General features: G+C 46.1%; 1 protein-coding gene across 6 annotated transcripts in view; it reads left to right on the top strand.

The window, feature by feature from the left end:
- The window catches only part of TP63 (tumor protein p63), a 214,277-nt gene that overhangs the window by 139,168 nt on the left and 47,721 nt on the right, over positions 1-27,388 (top strand). The gene's annotated exons all lie outside the window — the stretch shown is intronic.

Genomic DNA, 27,388 nt, shown 5'->3' with positions numbered 1-27,388 from the left:
TTGGTTATCTCTTAAACGCCTCTTAATTGATTATCCGTTGGATAAGGTGTTAGCTGTCTATTTAGGCACCGTCACCTACTGAACTAGACACTGAGGGTTAAAAACAAACAAAAAAACGAAGTCCTCCCTGCCTTCAGAAAGCTCACCCAGGGGCAGCTAGGGAGTGCGGTGGATAGAGCACCAGCCCTGAAGTCAGGAGGATCTGAATTCAAATCTGCCTTCTGGGTGACCTTGGGCAAGTCACTTAACCCCAATTGCCTCAGTGGGAAAAAAAAGCTTACCTGCCATGTATAAGACATATATGAAAAGTGGGGTGCTTTACAATTCGCTGGGTACCTTCCGGGTTGGGGAGGTTACACCAGCTTTCTGGGCATTTTATGTATGAGTTAAGTAGAGGCTCCGAGAGATCTGTCTATGGTCATATGCTGCTGGCAAGGAGGGGAGCCGCCTCTTGAATCCAAATCTGTCTGACGTGAAGGCCTTGTCTTTGTCCGGCGCTATCCGTACCCCTATGCGTGCCCACCGAGGGGAAGGGCTTCTGCTGTCAACAATGGGGGGCACTGCCTCACCGGAGATGTCAGATCATCTTTGTCTTAGCTGATTGGGAATTCAATGGGTCCCAGATATTAGATCTGGAGGAGACTTTGGTGACTCAGTTTACAAAGAAGGAGACGGGCCCAGAAAGGGGAAATACTGTAGGAGTCTACAAGAAATCAGGGCAGAATTGAGATTTGAATACATGCTCTCAGGAGCCATATGTAACATTTGGAAAATAAAAGCCCTCACTTTTTAAATTCAGCCTTTGCTGGAACTAGCAATGACTTGATGTTTCCCAAATTGGGTCATTTTGTCAGTGCTTTTTCCTTGATTTCCTTGATTCCTTGATTTGATTGATTTCCTTGATTTGATTTCCTTGATTTTCCTTGATTTCCTTGATTATGAAAGGATCTTCTGGATGGGCAGAGATCCTTTGGCTGTTCCCCAGAAGGTCAGCATCCGTCCATGGCTCCTGCCTCCGGTGGGGTCCATCTTTGTTTGCGAACCTCTGTGCCTTGAAGGGGAACTGGGGGCTTCACTTAAGAAATCACATATACCAGGGAATGATCAGTCCGCCTTCCAGAGACTAGCTGCGGTCCCTTGTCTGGAGCCTCTCTAGTTCCTGGGAAGCACGCTCATATAAAGAGCAATGGTACTTGTGGCTAAATTGGGCTCCTGGGAAATTCTGGAGACCCCAGTTGGACTCCAGCCCCTGACACTAAGGGTGAATCTACAGGCAAATCCGGTCACCTTGGCCTGCCTCGTGAAACTAAGTTAGGAATAAGAACAGCGCCTCCCTCCCATATTCATGAGGCTCAAATGAGATAATATTTGTAAAGTGCTTATCGCCGTGCCTGGCACACATTAGGTGCTTAAAAACGCTCCTCGTCTCCCTCTAATTATTATAATAATAGTAATGTAATAATTGTAGCATTTTTGTGGTCTGCTAAATGCTTTGCACGGCCTGTATCATCCCATGCTTCCAACGAGCCTCCAAGGAAGGTGTTATAATTATGAGAGGAGTAGGTGCCTCGTTTAAGGTCATCTGACAGTGTGCACGGGAGCTGGGATTTGAACTCGGGTCCTTCAGACCTACCGCGTAGTCGGACCAATGGCCGTCACCCCTCAGGCATCCGCACGGTCCCTGGTTGGCGTGAGTGATGGCGATGGGGCAGAATAGCGACGTAAGCCACGTTCGGGACGTGAGAATGGAGTCCACGTGGCGTGGCCACAGAGCCACGGGGCAGGGCTTTCCATCCACTGGCTGCGTGGTTGATGGATGGAAGGCCCTCGTTGACAGTGTGCCCATAGCAGACCTGAGGCAGGGAACTGGACCCGTTCCTCTGAGCTGCTGCTGCTGGGGAACCGGGTTCGATAACCTCATCATCGGCAGCCTGGCTTGTATGTACTCCCTGCGCCCCCTCTTTAAAATCTGCAAACACCCCACCATTTGTCGGTCTGGTTTCACGTCTCATCACCATCCCTCTCCACTGCACGGCCCGCTGGAAAGTCCTGTGTTTCTCACGCTGAGGGATGTACAGTTCAAAGGGACTTCTCGCCGTTCGTGGTTTAAATAATTATTTTGATTTAGTTTCTAACTCAACAGAGAGGTGGCATTTCATCCAAGCTGCTGTCATGGGAATTAAATAATTGCTTTAAAGTAATTACAGTTCTGCAAAGTAATTTTTTTTTGGCTGCACGGTTCAGGTTGGAGGCCAGCTCTAGATGTCTGCCTCCTGAGTGTCATAAAACTTACCAAACCAAGTCCTTTATTTAAGAAAGAAGGTGAATCCTTTTCTCCCCTCTTCTCCTACTCTCTCTCCTTCTTTTCTCCTTCCCTCATCTTTCCTTCTTTTTCCTCCTCTTCCTTCCTTATCTTTTCTCTCATTTTCCTTTCTTTTCCTTCCTCTCATTTATTTTCTCCTTCTTTCCTTCTCATTCCCTCATTTCTCCTTCCTTTTCCTCCTTTCTTTCTTATCTTTTCTCTCATTTTTCCCTTTCTGCGCCTTCCCTTTACTTCATTTCCCCTTTTTTCTCCTTTATCCCTTTTCCTCTCTTATCCCTTTCTTCTCTCCTCTCTCCCTTTATCATTTCTCTTCCCTTCCTCCTTTTCCTCCTTCTTTCTCTCTAGTCAGCTGCCATTGAATTTTAGAGGGAGAAGTACGAGAAATATTTTTTTTCCAAAGATAAAAATCTTGGAATCTAGATCCCCAAGAGAATGATGATATTCATTGTCCAAATGCAGAAATTGAGGAAAGAGATGATTTTTAAATGCTCTTCAGAGTGAAGAGACGATCTTACAGAGCCCCTGAGTTAGGTACAGAGAAAGCACCCACCCAATGGCCATTCCCATCAGAAGTATCTCGATGAGAAAAGCTCCCAGCATCTGAAGGAGAAGGCTGGCATGGGACACTTAGTCCAAATTGTGCCTGAGGATTCACTTCTGTGATGTGTTTGGTCCTCTCTTCTCTGCTGGATAAGCCCCAGGGCAAGGACCTTACTACCTGTCTCTTGCTTAGCACAGTATCTAGAGAATGGTAAGCGGGTGCTTAATAAATGCTTAAAAAATGGTGCTGTTTATTAGGAAGTTTTGTTTTGTTTACTAATCCTGAGATTCCAGCTCTCTTCATGCCCCCTCATATTGTCCTGTTACCTCGAACTTGACCAACAAGGGAGTTTGGGGTTGCAAGGATAATTCTTGGGACACATTTAACAACAAAAGAAATAAATTGGACCTCTTCACTTATTTGTTGAAGGGGTCACTGAGCCAACTCAGTGGAGGGGAAAACACATTATAATCATGAACACAATTGTTCTCTTTCCCCTCCACTTCTGTACCTTCTCCCCCCTCCACGTTTACTGTTGGTGGTCTTTCTGCTAAGAGTTTTGAGAACATTCTTCTTGGCCAGTCTTCTTTCCATGGAAGCTTCACTTGGGGATCTGTGGCCACTAATAGGAGCAAATAGGAAAGTCTTGGAAGCTTCAGCCCAGGGGAGCAGAGTCTTCTAGTAAGAGCTCCATTGGTCTCCTTGGAGTTACAAAAGATGCTCTTTTATATCCTTTGGTCCTGTCAGGCTACCTGATCGGGTCACCTGTGGTATAAGGTAGCAGGTATAAGGCACCTAGGAGAGGCCTTGAAATCTGATACCAAATGCTCCCCTTTCAGGGAATCTGATGGGAAGAAGTTGAGAGGGGTCATCAGACTCAGCTCCATCCCAAAGATGTGCAGGCAAGGTTTGCTGGGAGAGAATCTTCTAGCAGCTTCCTTTCCTGAAGCATTCTGGGGAATCCATTCACAGAGGAGTTCCACATGTCCATCCGATCTTTCCTGCATCAATTCAGGGCACCCGAGTCCTACCTGGAGGCTTCCTCTGGCAGAATCTTTGTTTGCAGAAATCATTCATTTATTTAAGCACAGTGAGTCAATCACAGCCCCAGTTCCTTGTGGGTAGAGCCAAGGTATGTTCCTTCTCCTCACCCTCATGCTTCTAAGGTCCCAGTATTGAGGATGAATACAAAACTTCTCATAAAGTAAGCTCCTCAAATCCAGAAGCTAGTGTTCCCTCTTGTTGTATCCCCAGCACCTAGCACTGTGCCTAGAAAAGAAACTCCTTCCTGTTTGTAAATCAACTGGATGAAGTGCTGAGGCATCCCCAAAAGTAAAACCCATTGCTAAATTGAACTGTGACATCTTACATCACGGTCACTTTCCCAAGGTTGGCTGCTAGTCCATTTCCTCCGGCAACTGCCTTTCACGTGTTATACTCAGGTTGGGCCTAAGAGATAGATGCTCCTTTCTTCTCTACTGGCACGTAAACTCCTTGAGGTCGGTTTTACTTTTGAACGAGGATCTCCAGTGCTTATCAAAGCCCATGACACATAGATTCCAAATCTCTTTCCCTTAAACCGTGTGGTCTCATTTACTCAATGGCAAAATGAGGCAGATCCTTGGAACCAATGGCCTTACTCTTTGGTAAAAATGAGTTGTCAATTTGATCTGGAGAGAAAGTAGTGTCTCTACACTGTGAACTCTACTGATTACACCAGAGGGCCAGATCAAAACGCAGCAGAACGCCGACAAAGGATGACAAAAAAAAAGTAGAAACCTTGAGTGAAATTCCAGTGGGCAGCCTGTTGGGAGATTGGACGTCAGGAGGAAGGGAAGGATCAATGGTTCTTCACAGTTTTCCCAGAAAACCGAGAGGAAGCTAAAAAGCATACCTAAGAGAATCATTATGAGGTTGTCAATTAAAGAATTAGTCTATCCTCTTTTATTAATCTTAGAGATTTAGCTTTCATGGAATTAACTGAAGCTGGCATTTAAATAAAGCATAACTCCTACAAATGGATTTTCTTGTTCATTTTCTTACATTAAATTACTTCCTTACCTTTTCATGATTATCAAATATAATTTCATTTAAAAACCGTAAACCTATAACTTTAGTTCCTTCCCAAGAAGATGTGGGCAGGGAGGGATGATAAGAGAGAGATCTTCATCGTTTGCCATTTTGTGGAACGCTCTAAATCTTTGAAATTGGCTCAAAACAGCAATCAGAAAAGAGTAAATATACTTGGAATATTTTTTTTCAGTTCCCTGGCTGATAGTTTATTTTTAATTGGCACATGTGCATAGGATCGGGGGGGAATAACTCAGGGAAACTGAGGCGAAAATCGTTACGAATGTCTTAATTAGTTTTAGCGGTCCAAAGAAAATAGAATGTTTTATTAAACATGTCAGAAATCATTTAAAATTAAAGTGAACTGGCAACCACCACTTCATGTTATTTATCAGGGCTTGTGCGATAGATAAATGTCTGGAGTGAGTTCCCATCTGTGAGTTTCGGTCAGATCTACCTTACAGATGTTTTCCACATCTGGCTCCAGTAGAGAAGGGCAGATCAGTCGATCTTTCTCAGGGCAGATTTAGCCATTGGTGACCAGGAGTCAGCAAAGCCACATCCACCCCCTTGTTCCATACATGGTAGTAACAATTAGAAAAGCATTAGAAAGATAACAAGTGTGTCATTTGGACCGTTGTGACTAAAGTGAGAGTTAAGAGCAAAAATCCCTGGAAGGTAAAGATTGGGATGAGATTTCTATGGAGGTTCAGCAGAGGCAACGAGGGAGTGTCAAACATTCTGAAGTGTCCTTCGAAGAGCGTGGCTCCACCACGGATGAACAGGCAGATGTCTTTCCTTAGACCCCTCAATGTCTAAAGAACTGGATGCCCATTGGAAGCCCCTCCCTCACTTTTGAGCAGTTCCCAATGGCGTTTCTGAATTCAGGGGCAGATTGGACCATTAAGATAGCCAGGAGGAATAGCAGACACCAATTCAGCCTTGCTCTGAGCCTTCTTAACTTGCTTTAAACTGAGAACCCATCATTAGGCTAAACTTCAGAGTCCCAGGCCCGGAGTTAGAATCCACAACCCCACTCATTTCCTGTGGACTCTGGATGTCATAGGTCATCTGTTTAGACCTCTATGTATCAGGTTCTGTGCTAAGTATATTTTATGTGATTCGCTCAGTGGAGAAAGTTCCTTACAACTTCCTGTCATCAGGAAATATCGGGTGGGGGATTTTGGAAGTTCTTAGGTCAAAGAACTTTGACTTTTGACCAAAAGGGCTGCCTTCGACCCATTCTGGTATTAGATTCATTCTCCTGGGAAGGGGGAGAGCATACAAATTGGACAGATAGGGAGCCCTTCCAAAACAGAAATTCTGTGAATTCTAAGTCTTACAATAGCCTTGTGAGATGGAGCCATGCCATAATTCAATATCTCCATTTTACAGATGTACAAACTGAGGCTCAGTGAATTTGAATGATCACCAAATGTCTACTTTGAAGCTGGGGCCCTCTGCATACTATACCATGGTACATCCTACAGGTCCTTAGACTTGAGTTCAAATCTACTTATAGAAAGGGAGTTTCTTGAGGGAAATTACTTCATTCATTTATATCTATCCTATATCTTTATTTCTTCATTGATTTGTTCATTTGTTTGTTGATTCATTTATTTAGGTTTTAATAGCCTGTGTTTAGCTTAGTGCTTGGCACATGGTAGGTGCGTAATGAATGGTTATGGATTGATTGGGCAAGTCATCGCCGCCCCCCTTCCCCCATGTCAGTTTCCACATCTGTAAAATGGATGGGTTGGAGATTGTCCTTGAAGATCCCCTATGGTCTGGGCCTGTGATCCACAGTTAGCCTCAGAACCAGCGCCCTCTCTCCAAGTCATGTGAGATGGGCGATTCATTAAAAGTGGATTTCAAAGGGCTTCTGTGCTTTGGGTTCTGTTTGTTTGTTTTCCTGGGGTGGTTTCCATGTGGTGTTAATTATAAAGAATGCTGGTTAGACCTTGCGGGTCCTCCTCTCTGGTGGAGAAAGACATCTGACAGTCTCCTGCAGAGTGTGTCTCCTTAATTAAGCAAAGGCCCGAGCAAGACTCCTGGGTCCTGAGGCGAATCAGAGTCTCGATGCCAATCTGTTAAATGGGTGTGATAATACCTCCCTGGCAGGGCTGCCATGAGACTTAATTAAGGCTTGTGAAGTGCGGTGAGCCGAGGCTGATCTACCACAGAAGGGAGAGCGAAGGCATATGATTATCTCCGTCTTGCTTATCGTTTTCTTCTTCCCAGTGTAAAAAATACATCACAGTCAGAGCAGAAATCTTTCACACACAGTGGGGACCAAAGAAACACCTTTCAAAATCTATCTTCTCCCCAAAGCCAAGCAGGGGTGGCTTATCAAATTATCATCATCATTATTTTTAATTTGGGACTAGCTAGGAAGTTGTATAGGCAGAAAAATATCAACATCCAATATAATTGGTGCTAAGTCATGATTGAAGAAAGAAAGAGAAGGGAAAGAAGGAAGGAGGGAAAGAAGAAAGGAAGGAAGGAAGGAAGGAAGGAGGAAGGAAAGAAGGAAGGAAGGAGGAAGGAAGGAAGGAAAGAGGAAGGAAGGAGGGAAAGAAGAAAAGAAGGAAAGAGGGAGGGAAGGAAGGAAGGAAAGAAGAAGGAAGGAAGGAAGGAAAGAAAGAAAGAGGGAAGGAAGGAAGGAAAGAAGGAAAGAGGGAAGGAAGGAAGGAAAGAGGGAGAGAAGGAAGGAAAGAAGGAAGGAAGGAAGGAAGGAAGGAAGGAAGGAAGGAAGGAAGGAAAGAAGGAAGGAAGGAGGGAAGGAAAGAAGGAAAGAAGGAAGGAAGGAGAAAAGGAAGAAGGGAGGAAAGGAGGGAGGGAGGGAGGGAAGGAAGGAAGGAAGGAAGGAAGGAAGGAAGGAAGGAAGGAAGGAAGGAAGGAAGGAAGGAAGGAAGGAAGCTAGCTAGCTAGCTTTTAATTCCTTAGTGACTTAATATTTACAAAGCACTTTCCTCACCACAGCCCTGGGAGGCAATTTTCTTGTTGTCTTATATGAAGAAACTGGGTCTCAAAGAGGTGACTTCCCCAAATCACACAATTTGGGGACTGGTTGAGCAGCAGGGTCCAAGAAGGAGTCATCAATGGCTTGGTGGCAGCTTACAGGAGGTCTCTAGTGGAGTACCCCAGAGCACGCTTGGTTCCCTGCTGTTTGGTCAAAGACGTGCTTATCAAAAACTCAATGAAGCCAAAGCTGGGAAGGAAGGCTGAGGAGCAGCTCGGTGCTGTGTGAGAAACCTGAGTGCAACCATTCCTCAGGCCATGAATGAGATCATTAACTTATCAGAATCTTAGTTTTCCCATCTGCAAAATGGAGGGAAATTCTTAACTCCCTAATCTGGCAAGTGTTTTGTGTTAGTTGTTGTTCATTGTCAGAGTTTATGGAAACCCAGGTTTCCTGAGTCTCACAGCCTTTCCATCATCCAGTGCTCTGCTCACTGAAGGTGAGCAGAAGGAAGCAATGAGGAAGAAAGGGAGGGAGGAAGGGAGAAAGGGGTAAGAGGGAAGGAAGGAAGGAGGGAGGGAAAAAAGAATATTTCCTCGATTTAAGTTCAATTTAGTTTGAAACTAACAAATTTTCCTTTCGTATTTAGGAACAAGGAGAGCAGTAGCTAAAAAAATTCTAAGCTATCCCCGCTTTTTCTTCTTCTTCTTTCTTTTTCTTTTCATCTCTGTGGTTCTGTACGATAAAGAGTAATTTAGTCATCTTATATCAATCAAAATAACCCTGGTTCTTAGATTAAGAGTAAATTTGTCATCTTAAATCAATCAACCCCCCCCCACACACACACACAATAACAACAACAACAAAACAACAAGGGGCAATTTGGAGGATAGTTTTTTTTTTAAGAGGGGGATGACAGAGGAATAATCATCTAATCTATAGACAGAAATCTCCCAAATTTTTCTGCTAAAGAAGCTTTTCCAACTTTCCATTGTGCCATCTAAACTTCCAAGACTACTTTTGGTAGTAGAGCTCAGCATTAGGTCCTCGTGGGATTTTGATGAAGAAAATTTTTAACTGTTCCAGTTTCACAATTTCAGTGTCTGTTCTTCTTTCTTCTCCTTTTTCCCCAGTTGAGCCAACTTGAGGGAAATCCTAAGGGGAAAGGTCCCTCCCAAGAGGTGCCTAAGTAGGAAGAAATGTCATGTTCTTTTTTATTGGTTGCTGGGGAGCCTAAAGGATAAGGGAAGGGGAGCTTGGGGCTGTCTGCTTTAGGGCTGCTGAAGTCCCTCCTTCTTCTATCTCCTTCCCCAAGGCATAAGCTTGAGACCCTGTTATAGAAACCCTTGTGGGAGATATTTAGGGCATCCAGAAGGGAAGTTTGATCTAAACTATTTTTATAAATTAGAAGTAAATGGAGAGATGAGATGCTGAAAAATATTCTTCTTATTTTGGACAGCTGAGGGCTTCCATTTTCCCACTCAGTATTGGTAGAATAATTGTGTTCTATGAAAGGAAGAAGGTAATAATAATGAAGATAATAAATAATATTTATATAGTAATTTAAGGCTTGCAGTGCTTTACATAAATAACATCACTTGATTCTCACAAAAACCTTCTTAGACAGAAACACACCTGACAAATGGGTAAACAGAGTCTGAGAGGCTATGTGATTTGTTCAAGATCACAGAGACAGGATGTGACTCCTAAATATATAGGGATTACCTCACAAAATCACCACTTTGCCTCTTGTCAAGTCTCATCCTCACGAGTTTTCTCCTTTGTCTTTTTAAATACCAACTATTTTAATATTTTAAGCATATCCCAATGGTATACCCCTGGCCTTTCAGAGGAATACATAATCAAGATGACCTGCCCAGTCCCACCTAAAGCAGAAAAAAGCTCCCTAAATTTGCCAGCCCAGAGAGGACTGTGTGAGAAATGGATGATCCCCCAAGTGGGTAGGTGGTAAAAAGGGGGTTCTGGGGAGCCCCAAAAGGCATGGAGAGCTGGGTTCAGAATTAAAGCCACCTTTCTTTCTGCAGAAAATAGGAGCAGGCCTTCCATGTGGGAGCAGGGCTTTGATCGTGAGGCTGGGGTTCACATTCTCAGCCTTCCCCTCAGTCTCACATGGTCCCTGAGCTTTCAATTACACAAGATTTCCAGCCCCTTTCAGGGTTACATTAGCCTGGCAGTGTGGGGTCATTATGCCACCTGGTGCTTTCAAAATGGCCCATTCAGAATCCAGGAATGTCTTCGGTACTAATTCTGCCACAACCAAACAACAAGTAGAAAGGGCAAGTGGCCAGCCTTGGTGTGACTCCCAGCGCCAGGGAGCTCCCCACCCCCGCAGGCGTCCCAGTGTCCATCGGGCCAGCTCGGGTCATCAGATCGCTCTTTCTGACCTCAGACCTAATCCACCTCTCAGCTCTTAGTTCTGTCCATTGGGGTCCAGCAGAACAAAATCTAACCCCCCTCCACAGGCCAGACTTTGTGATGCTTGGGAATCACTCTCCTGTTTACTCTGAGACTCCCTGCTTAAGACTCAACCTTCCCAGTATCTTCGTCCCATCTTGATCTGAGCCCTCTTCATTTGAGCTCGAGGCCCTCCAGGCTGCCCTCGTCGGGATGGCCTTCCGCTCTCCCAGGTCCTTTCCAAACCGGGGCACTTGAGTGCCGACACGTGCTGGCCCCTGTGCATCCGTGAGGCTCACAAAGGCCTCTTCTCACCAAAACCAAAACTACCCTTCAGGCCAGAGATGCGGATAACTAGAGAGGGGCAGTGTGGCCCGGTGGGACACCATGCTCAGAAAGCTGGCTTCCAATGCCTCCTGTGGCACCTCCTGAGGGAGTGACCTTGCACAATTAACTGTGGTTTACTGAGTCTCACTTCTCATCTGACACCCCTGGTGCCCCGTCGCTGGTCTGTTGGAGGTGAAAATGAGATGATAATCATTATAATCGCAGAGAACATTTACGTGACATTCTGTAAACCTTTGCCAGTCTATACTAGGTGACAGCTTGGATTTGTTCTTGGTTTTATTTTTTCAAACTTGCAGCTGATGAAGGGCTCAGAGGGTCAGCGGGCATTAATTAATGTTTCCGAGGTGCCGAGCACGTGGTCCTGAGTCTTGGGGATGCAAAAAAAGGGGAAAAACTAGTCCCTATGACGCCTTAGACGTTCTCGTGTGGAGAACCTGTTGGGTCTCCAGAAAGTCTGGAATTAGGGAATGATTATTCTCTGGGAAATTGGACCTCAACCCCAGCCCTTCCTCATCTCAAGAACTGCTGTTCTTTCTTCTACAACAAGAAAAGTTCTTTGCAAATGGGCATTTGGAGGCAGGTTCTGAACTGGAATCCTCCCTTAGATGCCCCAAAGGAACTTATATTCTACTAGGAGAGATGCTATGTACAAAATACACTGCCGAGAAGGGTTAGCAGACGTGAGCAATGGAGAGGAGCCTAGAAAGGCCTCCTGGAGATGGCAGAACTTGAAGGAAGTCAGAAATATAAGAGGGAGAGGTGAGAGGAAGCACGCTCTAGGGTACGGAGGAAAGGTGGTACAAAGGCAAGGTTGGCTGATGGCTTGGGAACCATTTCCCTAGGGCGTCTCTGGCCTTCAGATAGAATTCTGGCCTGCAGAGGATGACAGGAAAAGCCACGGCAGCTGGAGGGAAGTGGGAAGGAGGACCATCTTACCCAGCCGGCACTGAGACTCCTATTCCTTGGCTCTCCCCGGCTCTGTCTGAGGGAATCACAGGCTTGCTGTGGCCGCAGGGAAGGGTTAATATGTCCGCCGGGATGACCAGGTAGCATGGGGCCAGTGCTAGACCCGGGGGAGTCATGGCGGGGGAGCCCCCAGCCCACAGAGTGAGATTATATCGGTGAGCTCTCTTTTCCAACTGGCAGCGAGAATTCACCCGATCACCCACGTGCCCATTTTGGTTAAAACCCATCTATGTACACAACAAAGACAGCGTGGTGGAGATGGAAAAAAGGGCTCACGGCCCACGTCTGCCATCTCTGGCCGTGTGTTCCTGGACGATTCACTGAACTTCTCAGGGACATAAAGGATTCTACGATTGAGTTGCTGAGAAGGGGCCAGCCCACGTGGTTAGAGACAATTTCCTCTCTCAGTGAAATCACAAACAAGCTCTTCTTTCCCATTTGTGCAAAGGAAATGGACAGCGCCCCTAGTAAGTGATACAGATGAGACCAATGAAAGGGCTACAGTCCCTGCCTTCAAAACCCAGCTGAGGCGGTATCTTTTGTCCACCCATTGCATTGACTTGGAAGCTCTGGGAGCGAAGACTTCCTCCAGCAATGCAGCTCAGCAGCTTGTCTGTCATGGAGGATGGCTTGCCTGGCTCACTGAGAGCTGCAGGGCCTTGCTCAGCTCACCCACCAGGTAGATTTAAGGGGAAGGACTGAACTCTGTTTTTCTCGGCTCCCCCAAGCGCCCCTCGGCAATCGTCCGGGAGAATATTTGTACTTAGCTTGGTGTCTGGCTCAGAGGAAGTCCTTCAAAATGCTTATTCCCTTCTCCAGTGCTGGACCAGCAGCGCTAAGTGACAGGCGAGCGGTGGAGAAAGGAGAAGGTGGACTTCTCCGGGACAGAAACGGCATTTCTGGACTGACTGGTTAGGAGAGACTTTCTGGAATAGGTGACATTAAAGCTGACCTTTGTGAGATGGGAGATGGGCGGGAGTTAGAAGAATTGTGGGAATTTTAGGCAGGGGAAACAAAACAAGGCCGAGAGGCAGGGAAGGGAGTAGTACCTGGGAGAGGCCGGGGCAGGGAAGGGAAGGGGTGACTTAGAGCATCACAGACTTGGAGGTTCAACCAACTCAGGACCCAAAGTGAACCCCCGGAGCCACATGGGCCATACTGCCCGAAGACCCTCACTGAGGAAGCCCAGCCGCCCTCCGTGACCTCCCTGCAGAAGAAGTCCATGTTCTTTCAGGGAAGCTCTGTCACTGGGAGGTCTCAGTCACTGATTAGACACAGAGAGGGTCAACCCAAGCAGGACAGAGGCCTCTAATCCTTGTCGGCCACACGTTAACATGGTTTTAAAATGCAATGTCATCTGTGTTTTATTGCATTTGGATTTATTTAGTTAAAATTACACTTTTTTCCAGTTGGGCCACAGGCAGGAGACTTGTGGCCCAAGTGTGGGCAGTACGTTTGACAGACTGTGACCTCTGGCAGTGATAAGCAGAGTGACCCCGGGGGAAGGGAGCTGGTTTCTCTAAACCTCCCTTTCCTCATCGCTCTGGAAAATGGAGATGATGCCGCCAAAAGACAAGGTGGTTAGCCTTCGGTGTCGTCACCTAGAGAGGTAGCGTGCAAATCTTAAAGCCCCGAAGAAATCATTATTATGAGGAGAAGGAACCACGGGTGGAAAGCAACCCAGGGTCTTAAGCTTGAACGTGAAAGGTTTTATCCTTGTGGGGGTGGGAGAGTGACAGAATGAGAGAGAGAGAAATAGAGAGAGAGAGAGAGAGAGAGAGAAGAGAGAGAGAGAGAGAGAGAGAGAGAGAGAGAATATGAATGACAGAGAATGAGAGAGAAAGAGAGAGTGCGGAGAGGGAGAGAAGGAAGAAAGGAGGCAGAAACAGAGACAGAAAAACCAAGACACCAAGAGAAACAGGGAGAGAGACATACAAAGAGACAGAGAGACAGAAAGAGGAACGAGACAGGCAGAAACAGAGAGAGAAGAGGAGAGACAGACAGAGAGATACAGAGAGACAGACACACTGAGAGACAGAGACAGAAACAGAGAGAGAAAGAGACAGAGACAGAGAGTGACAGAGTGACAGAAAATGAGAGAACGACAGAGACAGACAGAGAGAAAGGGAGAGAAGGAAGAAAGGAGACAGAAACAGAGACAGAAAAACTGAGACCCAAGAGAAACAGGGAGAGAGACACACACAAAGAGACAGAGAGACAGAAAGAAGAAAGAGACAGAAACAGAGAGAGAAGAGGAGAGACAGACAGAGAGATACAGAGAGACAGACACACTGAGAGATAGAGACAGAAACAGAGAGTGACAGAGTGACAGAAAATGAGAGAACGACAGAGACAGATAGAGAGAAAGGGAGAGAAGGAAGAAAGGAGACAGAAACAGAGACAGAAAAACTGAGACCCAAGAGAAACAGGGAGAGAGACACACACAAAGAGACAGAGAGACAGAAAGAAGAAAGAGACAGAAACAGAGAGAGAAGAGGAGAGACAGACAGAGAGATACAGAGAGACAGACACACTGAGAGATAGAGACAGAAACAGAGAGTGACAGAGTGACAGAAAATGAGAGAACGACAGAGACAGATAGAGAGAAAGGGAGAGAAGGAAGAAAGGAGACAGAAACAGAGAGAGAAGAGGAGAGACAGAGTCAGAGAGAATGGGTGTGTGTGTGTGTGTGTTGTTGAATTCAGTACCTTTCGCCTCACCTGTGACAATTACTTGATTTTGGAGAGACTGATTGACACGGCTTTGGGAGCAGTGACCGACTAAACAACGAGAGCCAGTCTCCCAATCAACAAAGGCCTTTTCTTGCCCACAAGCGGGGTCCCGTCACGCTGTCCAGCCCGGAGCTGGCCCGGCCCACTGGCTCCCCGTGCGTTCTCTCTCTTTACTCCCAGTCAAGCACTTCTTCTCTACCCCCTGGAAACCCCGGTGAGAGGCTGTGGTCAGCATTCTCCCCACTGATTCATGGCCATGAGCTAATGTCTCTAGTGGGATGAGTCAGTGCTGGCCCGGGAAGGCTGTTACATAGGGAAGCTGGGAAGTCTTATGGCCAACACGTTTTGGCTCCCCCACTTGTTTGTCGGAGCCGGTGGCCGGAAAATAGTCCAGACAGACACCGAGCGGGTCTGCAGAGCTCAGCCGGCCACTTGGACTTGGCTGCTTGTAAAAACATCAAAAGTGCCTGCCTCCCTGTGTCTCCCTGAGTTCAGGTGTGTTTTAAGAGTTAATAGAAAAAGCAGCCTGTGATTTTTTTTTTCCTCCCCCTGTGCTTCAGGCTAAGTAGGTGAAATGATGTGTTTGGGAGATGAATGTTCTTGCAAAAGGCAAGATGTAGCTTGCAGAAGAACATCTGCAACCAACCCATTCTGCAGGAGATGGGGCCAAGGCTTGTTTGTGTCTTTACGCCTGTTCCAACACGCCACCGAGCACAGAGATTTTCCAACTGAGGAGGGGAGACCGCTAAAAACTGGGATTTTTCTTTTTAATAAATTGTGCACACGCTTTCCTAAGGGCCGAACCCTCCGTGGGGTCTCCGTCAGGGAGACCTGGGGAGCCCCTCTCCCTGCCTCCTCCGGGGCCGGGATCACAAGGCTGATGGTAAATCGAGATCCCACTGAGGCAAGAGGCTTCCCCCAGGAGGGAGTGGGAGTCGTTCGGGACATTTTGTACAGAGCCGACCACGGAGAACATCCGTTGGCCGATAAACTATTATACCTGGACCAGTGGAGCCCCGGTCCGAGGGAGGGCGGCTTGCCGGTGGAGTCTGCCAGGCTTTTCTCTCTGAAAAACAACAAGATGAGCCAGATCTTCCTCTTCCTCCCGAGTCCAATCACCTATGGGTGCCTGGGCCCCGAGACGAGCAGACCTGCTTCCCAGAGCCACTGACTGTTGTGACATTACTAGAGAGGGCAGGGAGCCGCCTCCCTAGCACACCTCTTATCAGGAAGGGAGTCAGGGGAGGGTGTGGACCTGCTGCCTCTACCAGGCGTTAGTAACAAGAAAATTTGGCTCCCCTTGTCACTCAATTCCTCCTCACGCCCTTTTCCAATTTGCCTAAAAGTGAATGATGGATACCGAGTGAAATCCTGAAAGACCCGGGAGGAAAAGGTCTCTGATGTTTGTCCCGAGTGCCCCGTTCAGTCTGTGAAAGCGGAAGGGGCCTTGGAGGCAGGAAGGCTGGACTTCACAGCTTGGCTTATCTAGCCTCGTGATTGAGCAAATCACGAGCCAGGAGCCTCCATTTCCTCATTTGCAAAGGGCAGAGACTCAGACTTAGTAGTATCCGAAGTCCCTGCCGGTTCTTACTTTTCCATATTTTGAGGGTTTGGTGATAAAGTCAATTCCCTTGATTGGACCTCAGTTTCTCCATCTGTCACATGAGGAGGCTGACCTAGATGATCTCTGTATTAAAGGCTTTTGGGGGAGCTATCATACCTTAGGTATAGGTAGTCGCACAAATATAGAAGCACACGCACACAGACGTATGTATTTATTTACATTTGGATCCGTGTATATATGAGAACGTTGTCTCCCTTGAGAGAAGCTAAGCTAACAGACTCTGTTAGGTATACGAGGCATGTAAGGTATGCGTTATTGCACCCATTTTAGAGATGATGAAATTGAGGCTCCTAGTGGTTAGGTGCCTTGCCCATGATACCCAGCTAGTCAATGCCAGAGGCAAGATTCCAGTCCACTCTTTGAGTCTCCAGTTATAATAGTCTCCTCACCACATTCTGCTGCCTTGGAATCGAGCCTCTAGGAGCTTTTTGTGAGAGGAGTCGTGCCTTTTCCGCTCTGCTGTGTCCCCAGTGTCCACTCCTGGCCCTAGGGAGCGTGGGCACTGAATACACAGGTTTTTTTTCTGAGACCCAGAAATGTTGTTTTCCTCCACTGAACACAAAGGCACCGGAGGAAGGAACTTGGCAAAGCTAGAAACCAGGTGGCCGGGCCTAATAATAGGGAATTTTTAAGAAACCTGAGAGAGCACCCAGGATGAATAACTCAGAGAAGACTGAGCGTGACTCCCACCAAACAGAGAAACATGGCTCTGAAATCTTTCTCTCGTAGACTTTGCAGATTTGCCCATGAGAGTGTGTGACACAAGTCACTTAATTTCATTGGCCCTCGGTTTTGCCATCTGTAAAATGAAAGGCCAGCACAAGTTGCTCATTCCCTTCTAGGCTAAGATCATCCGAGTCATGTTCTCACCAGAGAAAATTGATTATGTTCTCAAATATTATGTAAATATGAGCTACTACATTGAACCCACTCCAATCCTGGTTTAGTTGGATTTCCGTGTGTTTTTGCAAAGATACGCACACCTCTGCCTGGGTATGAGGCAATATGGCACTGCCTCTGCTGTCCTGGCCGCCATCTTTGGGCCCACTCGTGTCTGTGGTTCACACCCCGTCCCACCTGGGGGGGTTCGCCCAGAGTTCCGAAAACATGGGCAACCTAAGCTTGTTTGCCTTAGAGCTGCACCAATGACTTGGGGGAGCCGACGTGATGCTCCTTCCAAGAGGAGGTTCTGCTGGGGCGCCTTGGTGGGTATTGTTCTTTCTAAGCTGCAGGGAGAAAAGACTGCTGGTCTTCACACGAGACAGATGCGGTTCCTTTTACATTCTGTGACTCACTAGACGTAGGACTTTGAGTCAGCTCCCTTGTATATCTAATCATCAGTTTCTTCACCTGTAAGGTGGGAATTATAGGTAAATAGTGTAGGCTGAGTTGGATGACCTTTGAGCTCCCCTCCAGCAACAAATCTCTATGCTTGCAATCCACACATAAAATAAGTTCTCATTGTTTTTTGTTCTGGTCTCCCATTCAAGGGCGAATTTTGGAGAGATGTGTGTGCAAAAGAGAAACTGAGGGATCGGGGCCTTTTGGAGGGTGAAAATATTGGCCTTGGAGCAAATCCAGTGATATCACAGAGTTGGGATGGTTTCTTCAGCATTTCCTTTAATTTCTGAGTACAATCAAAATAGTTCCACGACAAAGTACTCTCTTCATGGAAGGAACTTTATGTCACCATCGTAAGAGCCACTTACTTGGTGCCCGACGGTTTATGAAGCACTTTCTGTCCATTACTTCATTAGAACCTCACAACACTGTGAATTGGGAGTAGACTGTCATAGACATGGAGTCATGGGACCTCCACAATAGAGAGGCCCAAACGTGGCACCAGAAAAACTTGGGTCCAGGGTCTCACTTCTGAGACTCTCTTTACAGAAGCAAGTATGAGGTGACTCATCGCACCTCTGAGCCTTATCTATAAAATGGGGATGGATGCTAAAAATTGGGATTAGTCAGCCAAAGGTTGTCAGGAGCTTTAAATCTGAGGACAAGGTGTTCCAAAAGTCTCAGTGCCATCTTAAGTGATTCAAATTTAATTCTGTATAAATTGTTCTTTTTTCCATCAAAGAAGAGACAATAACCACTGAATATAGATCGTCCAATGCCTTGCAACCATAGATCCACCCTAGTCACGGGCAGCTTCTATCCTAATCCACTGGCTTTATTTCCCATATTCATTAATTATTGATGTTGACTATGAGTCACAAAAGCAATTTTGATCTACAAGTTGGTTCCCCCTTGGTAAACATGATCATTTCCTCCCCCCTCCAAATTCTTCCTATGTGCGTTCAAATCTGAACCCGGTACCAACTCTGAGAATTCCTTGGAACGTCATAAGTTAATTCCCACCAAGGGTTCTCCAACCTTTTCCTGACCACGTCCAGTAGCCACTCATCTCTGCGAAGAGCCTCCCATTAAAGCAAGAGAATCAGAACACATGAGGCTCGATAGCAAAGCTAATATTTAATCCTGAATTAATGTTTCTCCAGGGTGCAGAGGCAGAGATTACGGCACATCAGATAGGATGTGTCTCTAGGATGAGGGCAAATTTTGTCCAGAAAATTAGCTTAGCCTGGTTGAAATGTCACGGTTGCATTTTTGTTTGCTAATTAAAGGATTAGATAGACAAAGATTTGGAGAAAACTGTCAGAATGCCACAGAAACCTTTGAGGGTTGAATCTAGCTAGAGGTGAAATGAACTACATTTTCAGACTATTCCAATTACTGTCTAGTTATACCTTGAAATAATATATGCGTTCTTCTCTCTCTCCTCTTTCCATGATGCAAAAAAATGCCTGTCACAGGATCCAGTGGAGGGAGAAACAGTGTGGTTACAGAAACACATTAGCCACATAATTCTCAGCTGCTTGCATTGTGCTATCCTTCGCAATTAAAGCTTGAAGCCTTGAATTATATTACATTTAATAGTCTATTAGAAAAAAACCCTGGACAATATTTCATAGAATGGAGAACATGTTTCAGCAAATGAGGCAGGTGAACTTGGAATTCTGTGCTGGAATCTTTTTTGTTTCTTTCTTTCTTTTTTTTCCCCCCTAGAAAAATGTAAATCTGGGGATAATCTCTGAGGTCATGTAGGTGTCATATCTCCTTGTCCAGGGGATGAATTCCCTCTGTGGTCTCCCTGATTCAGTACCTTACACAGAGTAGGTGCTTTGTAAATGCTTATCGACTAAACTGACTGATTTTCCACCTCCTCGATGACAGATTACTTGCTTTAGAAAATGCACAGTCTGCATCCCTTCCCGTTCTATTAAAAGAACAAGTAATGAGGTATTTGGGAAGAATTTTACTTCTTTGAGGGGAAAAGTAAATGTAATTTATTGGTAGCAATAAATTCACTTTCTGGTAAAGGGAAGATCTCAAAGGACCCTCACAGCATGACAAGCTTTTGACAAATGGGATCAAATCATCTGTGATGTTTGCAGCTACTTTCAGTCCAAATTGCTAAGTTATGCTGTACAAGATTTTTTTTTAAAAGCATTTCACAATTGGACCAGAGTGCCATTAGGGAAATGGAAAAACCCTAGAGGCTCATGTATCAGCCTCTGCCAGCAGCAGCTCATCAGATGAGATGGGTCAGATTTACTGATCCAGTGGGACGACTCCTTCCTCCCGCTCACTCTTTTCACCCCCAGTTCATTCTGATGATATTGCCTATTTCCAGTGAAATTGAATCTTGCAATTAGGGGGTTAAGAAACAAGTTAGTCGAGAATGGGGCCATCCTTTCTTGGAAGGGAGTAGAGTAGAAGGGGGACTGAGTAGAGGTCTGCTTTAAAGAAAACCAGGTGACCCTTTGATCCTGCAGTGTCTCTGCTGGTCTGTATCCCAAAGAGATCATAAAAAAAAGGAAAAGGACCCACATGTACAAAAATGTTTATGGCAGCCCTTTTTGTAGTGGAAAGAAACTGGAAATTGAGTGGACGCCCATCAGTGGGGAATGGCAGAATAAATTATGGTGCATGAATGTTCTGGAATATTATTATTCTATAAGGAACAATCAGCAGGATGATTTCAGAGAGGGCTGGAGAGACTTGCAGGAACTGATGCTAAGTAAAGTGAGTAGAACCAAGAGAACATTGTATACAGGAGTAACAAGATCATGTGATGATCGACTGTGATGGATGTGGCTGTTTTAACAATGAGATGATTCAGGCCAGTTCCAATAGACTTGTGATGGAGAAATCCATCTGCACCCAAAGGGAGGGCTGTGGGAATTGAATGTGGAGTACAACATAGTATTTTCACCTTTTGTTGTTGTCGTTGTTTGCTTGTTTTTTGTTGTTTTTTCCTTCTCGTTTTTCTCCCTTTTGATCTGCTTTTTCTTGTGCAGCGTCATCAATGTGGAAATATGTTTAGAAGAATCACATATGGGTCAAAAGCTCAGAATTTTTGGTGATTCCTCTGGTCATTCAGGATTGCTATTGATAACTCCTCTATTCCTTAACCTTAGATTTTTTTTTTCCCCTTACAGAATGCACTTTGAGAAAGTAGGCACAAAGTCACAAGGCTCACTGTTGGGCCCTCACTTAACAAAGCCAAAATCCTTAGAGACATGGCCAATTACAAAAGGAAAAAAATTAAAATCAAGTAATCCTTGAATAACGAGGGGGAAAGGGTGGATGGACTGACTACCAGTTCATAAGCTCACTCATACATCCATCATACATTCACTCAACATTTATTAAATTCCTATGGTATATAAGGTATAAGCCTTAAAGGTGACACAGTGATAAGTCACTGAAGAATAAATGAACAAGTATCCATTAATTATGACTGGGACTACAAATAGAAAAGATTTTTTAAAAAAAGCTAAAGCAGTGTCTTCTCTTAAGAAGCACGTACTATAATTGAGGGAGACAACAAATAAAAGACTGTCCAGCTGCAGAGCTGATGGTAAGGACTGGGAGTCCTAAGAAAGCCAAGGCAGGATTTTCCTATTCTTCCTTCCCTCTATCCTTCATTTCTTCCTCCCCTCCTTCATTTCTAAATCCCCCTTCCTTCTTTCCCTCTTTCCTTCCTTTCTTCCTTGTTTCCCTCTTTCCTTCCTTCCATCATTCCTTCCCTCCTTCCTTCCTTTTATATTCTTGTCCTTCTCTCTCTCTCTCCCTCTCCTCTCTTTCCTCCTTTACCTTCTCTTCCTCCTTTTCTTCTTCTGAGAGCCTCCTAAGATGCTGCTGCTTCTTTTTTTCCTTCTTCTTCTCCATCTCGTCCTCCTCTTCTTTCTCCTCTCTCTCTCTCTCTCTCTCTTCTCTCTCTCTCTCTCACACACACACACACACACACACACACACACACCAGGCTTAAAATGTGAATTCAATTTGACACTCATTTATTAGCTTCATTAAGTACCTACTATGTGCCAGGTATTGTCAGGCAGTGAGGTTACAAAGAAAACCACAAGATGGCCCTGGTCCCCAAGTCCCGTGTATTTTGTTGGGAACAACCTTGTACACAGATAAACAAACAGATAATATTTCTAAGGTAGGAAGAGAGGGAGGCTTTGCTTTGTTTGCCCAATGCCTTCCTTGGACAATTGGAGGTGCTTACTGCAGGCTTAGCACACAATGAGTCCTCAATAAATGCCATTTGACTGACAGTGCATCTGTGCTAAGAGTTAGAGGAATCAAGAAAAACCCAGAAATGGCAGAGTTGGACCTCAGAAGGATCTGGGTATTCTCAGACACGGAGATGAGGAAAGAAAACCAGCCTTGCAATGACTTAGAGGCGAGAGAGAGCGAGAGAGCCGGGTTCTAGGCTACAGCAAGTCAGGCAGGGGAGCCGTGATGCTCATTCCAAGGGAAGTTCTATGGAATCAAATCATTCTAGAAAATAAAGCCTTGGGCCCGGGAAATGGGTCCTGTTCCCTTTCAAGTTTTCCATTTCTAAAAAGAAAAATCCTGGGGAGGTCATAGGAAAATGGTAAAGGCCACAAGGTAAGTAGGGTGAGCCGGCTTAGAAGCTGCAAATGGCGCCTTTGGCTGGAGGCCTGCCTCCCCATTTACAAGCCCAATTACTGTTATGTAAGGGCCAAGTCTTAATAACAGCCCAACACCTCACGTCCCAAGAATGCAGAGAGGGTTGCAAACAGCAGCCTCCAAATACCCCACGGATGAACCTGTATTTTTAATACCCCATTTTATAGACTGGGAAACGAACCCAGGAATCTTCCCTGATCTGTCCACTCAGACTAAACAAGGTCCAGCCACTCCCAAGAGCCCTTGCACAGCCCAGAGAGCCCACCCAGGGCCATTGCTTCCCCCACAGAAGGAAAAGAGGAACACGTATGTTTGCATGAAAGTTCCTCCGAGAGTCGGACAATCCATAGCGAAGGCGCCCAGGGAAAAAGGGCTGGGTCCCCTCGCTTGGTTCCCAGGAGGGGAGAGGGAACAGTGGGACTCCTTTAGGGTGGAATTCCCAAACAGCCCATCCCAGCAGCCGGCTTTCCGAGCCCGTTTTGACACTTGTGGAGGAGATAAGGCATCACTACGGCAACGGCGGCCGGCTCCCCTTGGCGCGGCCATCGGGGCCCTGTCTGGGCTCCCGTGGCCCCCCGTCCCCAGCTCCGTCCCCCGAAGGATGCCGAGATGAGAAGGGCGCTGTGGCTGCAAAGCAGGTGTGCGCGAGGTTGTTTTTCTCTCCTCAAATAAAAGTCCAAGAACATGTGGGGTGTGTGAGAGTGCGTGTGTGCCTTCTAGATGAAACAGATTGGGGAGCCTCGGAGACATGACAATACATGCAAGGTATGAGCAAGGCAAGACCAGAGGCGCCGGGAAGCTGGGCTACTGGCGAGTGCTCAGTTGAGACTTGTCTGCACCCCATGGCCCGCGGCATTGATGTAGAAATTGGGGACGCTGCTGCTCGCTCCAAAGCCCGGCCTGATCAGACCTGCCCGGCTCCCAGTTTGGGGGGGAAAAAAGTGTTTGAAGTAAACAGGAAAATTACTCAGCTAATGATGTGTTTCACTGGCACTGATGGGGCTTTGAGAGCCTGACAGATTTAACTGGGGGGTGTTGGGGGTCTGGCAGGAACTGGGAAGACTGAGGGGAAATGATTAATAGCGAATTTGGAAACTGCAGATTCCTAGGCACACCTGAGCGTGGGCTGGGGACCGTGGGGGCAGGGGAGCCAGTCAGAAGGCGAAGGGGATGCTGGGTAAGACCAGGTACATGCAGAACCAAGGAATTTTCATCAGGGATTTTCTCCTAGATAGTGACAAAATACAAGGCAAGTTCGTTGTTCTGGGGGGTGTGTGTGAGTGTGTGTGCGTATTTGTGTAGTGTGTGTGTTTGCATGATGCATGTGCATGTTTGTGTACTGTGTGTATGTGTGTGTTGTGTAGTGTGTGTATATGTATATGTTTGTATAGTGTATGTAGTGTGTATATGTTTGTGTAATGTGTGTTCATGAGTGTATGTATGTGTATGTTTTTGTATGTGTAGTGGGAGTATGTATGTGTGGTGTGTGTATGTATGTGTGGTGTGTGTGTGTGTGGGTGTCTATCCTGAAGGTGCAGTCACCTGCCAGGCAGACCAGTTAGGACGCCCCTTCACCCCAGGGTTCGTGCTCCTGGACTCTTGGGTTCCGTCTCCTGGGATGGCCCGAAGACCTGACTTCCCTAAGATGAGAAGCCCACGTGGCTTCCTCCTCCGATCTCCTGGCTTTTCCGTGGCCTCTTCCTCCCTCTCTCCGACTTGCCACTGAGTGCCTTAGCGTGTTACAACGGGAAAGGAGCAGGCGAAGCGACTTGTCCAACATTCAGACTTTGTAAAAGAGGCAGCTCTGACCAGGAAGGACGGGTCTCGTGGCCAGAACTTCCTGCCCAAGAAGGGACTAGGAAGGCGCAGAATCCGATGGCTGCTGAGATCCCGCCTCTGGGACCAGACTGACCATCCTCTGGCTACGTGACCCAAAGTCTCGTCTGGTTCTAGGTCTGTAATCCTCCAAGATCCCGTCTTCTTGTCCCATGCCTCATCCCTGCAGGGTAAGAAAGAGAACTCCGTGAAGTGCGAGATCCAGGTGCACCTCGTTTGCAGGAGTCACCTCCAGAAGCTCATCGACTTTGTGTTTGAGGGTTAATAGTTTTCTCTATTCCTTCCGCCCCCCGGAACACTGTGACCCCCTCTTCTCCAGTGCTTTTATTGCGAGCCGGGAATCCGGCATCCAAACAGGTTTATAGCTTTTAAAATTAGGCTCAGAGTTGTTTTCGTTGCAACAAGAAGGGCGGGTGGTGAACTGTACTTTAATTGGTGTAATTTCAAGTGGGAGTAAGGGGAAACTTCCCCCCAAGTTAAATTTCCAGCAGAGAATGAAGGCATTAGGAACCTCGGGTTCTTGCCGTCGTGTGTATGTGTTGTATGTGTGCGTCTGTATTGGGAAGTGATTTCTCTCCCGGAGCAACTACCTAATTCTGAAGTAAATGAATTCAGTGATTATCGAGGGAAGAATGATCAGAGACACTGTGGGTGTGGACCAGCCTGCCCGTGCCAGTTTCTGCCAAAAGAGTGTAAGATCCTCGAGGGCAGAATCTGTTTTGTTTTCCCATACTTTGAACAGTGCCTGGAACAAAATAATCCCATGACAAATGTTTACTTGATTGAAAAGCCCTTTAGATATACTATCTTCTTTGACCTTCACAAGAACTCTATGAGGTTCTTAATACAGATATTATTAGATATTACAGGTATTATTATCCCCGCTGTAACAGCTGAGGAAACTGAGGCCTTCGAAGTGGCTTGCTCTTGGTCACTTGGCTAGAAGTATTACGGTTAGGATTTAAATCTAGCTCTTCCTCACTCCAAGCACAGTGCCATGCTTTACGTTCCTGGGGCATATGGTAATAGCTTAATTCATTTTCTAGGTAGATTTGGTCTTATATTTTTGATCAGAAAAAAAGAAAAAACTCACACTTAGCCCAGTGGAGTCTTACCAAGGACTTGTTACCAAGGAACCCCAGAATGAGAGAAGTTGCTTGGGACTAGGGCATTGGAGCTCACCGATTCCCTCTCCATCCCTCATGACACGACTTTGGCCGCACACACAGCAGCCAATCCCATCGCCGTGACCCTCTGCCCCTTTCCTAATCCCTCGCCATCTTCCTTGGCAAGATGATCATCTGCACAGCAAGGCTCTCCAGGAGAATCAATTCTTTCCTTCCCCACCCTACTTACCACCCACTTTCCTCTTCTTCAAAACATCCTTGCTCAATTTCTTCCTTTTTTTTTTTTTTTGGTTTTGTGGTTAGTTATTGTTTTTCTCCTTCTAGTAGCGCCCAAATCTATAGGTATAAGCAGAATAAATACACACATATACATATACATACATACATGTATATATACAGGTATAGAAATATATATATAGGTATAAGTTTTACAGGAATAAATTTATAGAGGTATAAGTTTCTATTAGAAACCGGGAATCTAAAAACTCTCAACACAACAAGCCCCAAACATCTTTAATCACTGTGTCCTGTATGTGGATGTCATTATGGAGGCCGAGTTTATTTCCTGGGGCTGCTTAGAAGCCGGTGTACCCAGCGTGATGGAACATGCTTCGACATTTCCACCTTGAACTAGTGAATTGTAAAACAGTAGGAAGCCACGTTACCCCCTCCAGACAAGCATTTGAGAGGGACCAGGGAAGAAAAGCCTTCTTAGGGGTTTTGTTTTTCTTCGAGGCAGGCCCGTGTAAACCCTTGAGATCAAACCTGGAAATGATCCTCTCAGCATGACTTCATTTTTAACAGAGACCAGCTTTTTTTTTGGGGGGGGGGGGAGACAAACACAATTACGGATGGATTAAAGGTATTGAAAAGCAAATCTGATCTAATTTATTAAGTTACACCTTTCCTCTAAGGTTTTGCCTAAACAATACCCCAAGATCTCCGTTTTTCAGCCTGTTGACTTCCTGGGCTTAGGGTAGAAATAAAGAGATTGGGCAGTTTGCCTGTGGATGGTGTGGCCCCCTAAGGAAGGCATATCACAAACTGGAGAGGCCACCGGTTTGGCTTCCCCAATGGATTCATCTGAATCTTCCATCATGGCTGGAGCAAGAGCTCAGCTGCTTCTGTGTGAGATACAATTCATGTTCCCTGGGTTTTAGCCCCCTCCATCCTCTTTAAACCTTCAGGACTAAGATCTGGACAGGGGAGGAGGGGGAAGTGTCCCTAAGGTTCTTTGTAATTTATAACTGGCCAGGGATGGGACAAAAGAGCTAATTATCCTTGTTAATGTGTGTGCACATATACATGTATACCGGTATCTCCCCGGTGCAGAAGAGGATGGGACCATGTGTGTGCATGCAAGGTGCCCCCTGAAACCCTCTTTCCCTAGATGCTCTCTTCCTGAGGAGTCACAGCAGCAATAAGCCAGGACTGGCCATAATCTCCGGGAATGAGCAAAAGAGAGATGCAGGTGGGATGTCTGGTCCAACACTGGCCAGGAAGAAGCTTTTCTGTGATCCAAGCCAGGGATTATGCCAGGAATGACCCCCAAAGGGCTCACTTATTTATGTTTATTTTAGGGTATTCAAAGTAGCACATGGTAAATCTTGCTATTGTTCCCTCCCCAAATATCCCCTTGAATTGAGTTATGACTGAAAGAATAACCAGAGCCGAGGTCCAGCACTGCCCCGTGAAAAGGGCTGGATTTGGAACTCAAGAACTTGGGCTCGGATCTCATCTTTGGAAATTTTTGCCTCCCCAGAAATTAGTCAATGATCCAATCTCCCCGAAGCTCCCTTCTCTCATCATTTGGGTCTTGGCTGCGTGGCCTCTGAGGTTCCTCTGCGATCCTATGATCACCCCAAAAAATTCTTCATCCAGCCCCACCCAGTAGTCCAAGATGGGAAAATGAAACCGATTCCCACCCGGTCAGTTAACAAAGGGATGGGATCCAAAGACTCTAGATTTAGGCCAGAAAAAGATCTCAGAGATCTTCCTGTCCAAGTTTTTCAGATGAGGAAAGGAAGGTGCACAGAGCCCCCACATAATTACTGGCAGAGCTGGCTTCTGCTTCCAAATGTTCTTTCCACTTCCCCTTCGGTGGTTTGCCCATCGCTCATCAAAAAGTCACCCAACTGCTCAGTGGTTAGAACGGCTTTCTAACTGTCAAGCCAGCTCTAGCTCCATGGCCCAGGCCATCTCCTAATGGGGGAAAGAGTGGGACATAGTATGTACACGTTTGTACAAATAAGGCCTTAGGCTTTGTCTTCGTGAGAGTGAGAGTGAGCTCAGGGGCTGCCTTGTCCTTATTGTTTTGGTTTGTTTTGAATGTTGTGGGTTTGAATATTGACTCTATCTGGGTGATCTTGGATAAATCACTTTCCTCAGCGGGGCCGTTTTTCTCCTCCATTCCAGAGTTTGAGTTTAGCTGG

Source organism: Antechinus flavipes, chromosome 3 (genome assembly GCF_016432865.1).
Source record: "Antechinus flavipes isolate AdamAnt ecotype Samford, QLD, Australia chromosome 3, AdamAnt_v2, whole genome shotgun sequence".
NCBI classification, from domain to species: domain Eukaryota; kingdom Metazoa; phylum Chordata; class Mammalia; order Dasyuromorphia; family Dasyuridae; genus Antechinus; species Antechinus flavipes.
The sequence above is the reverse complement of the archived record's forward strand: the minus strand, read 5'-3'. Positions and strand labels throughout refer to the sequence as shown.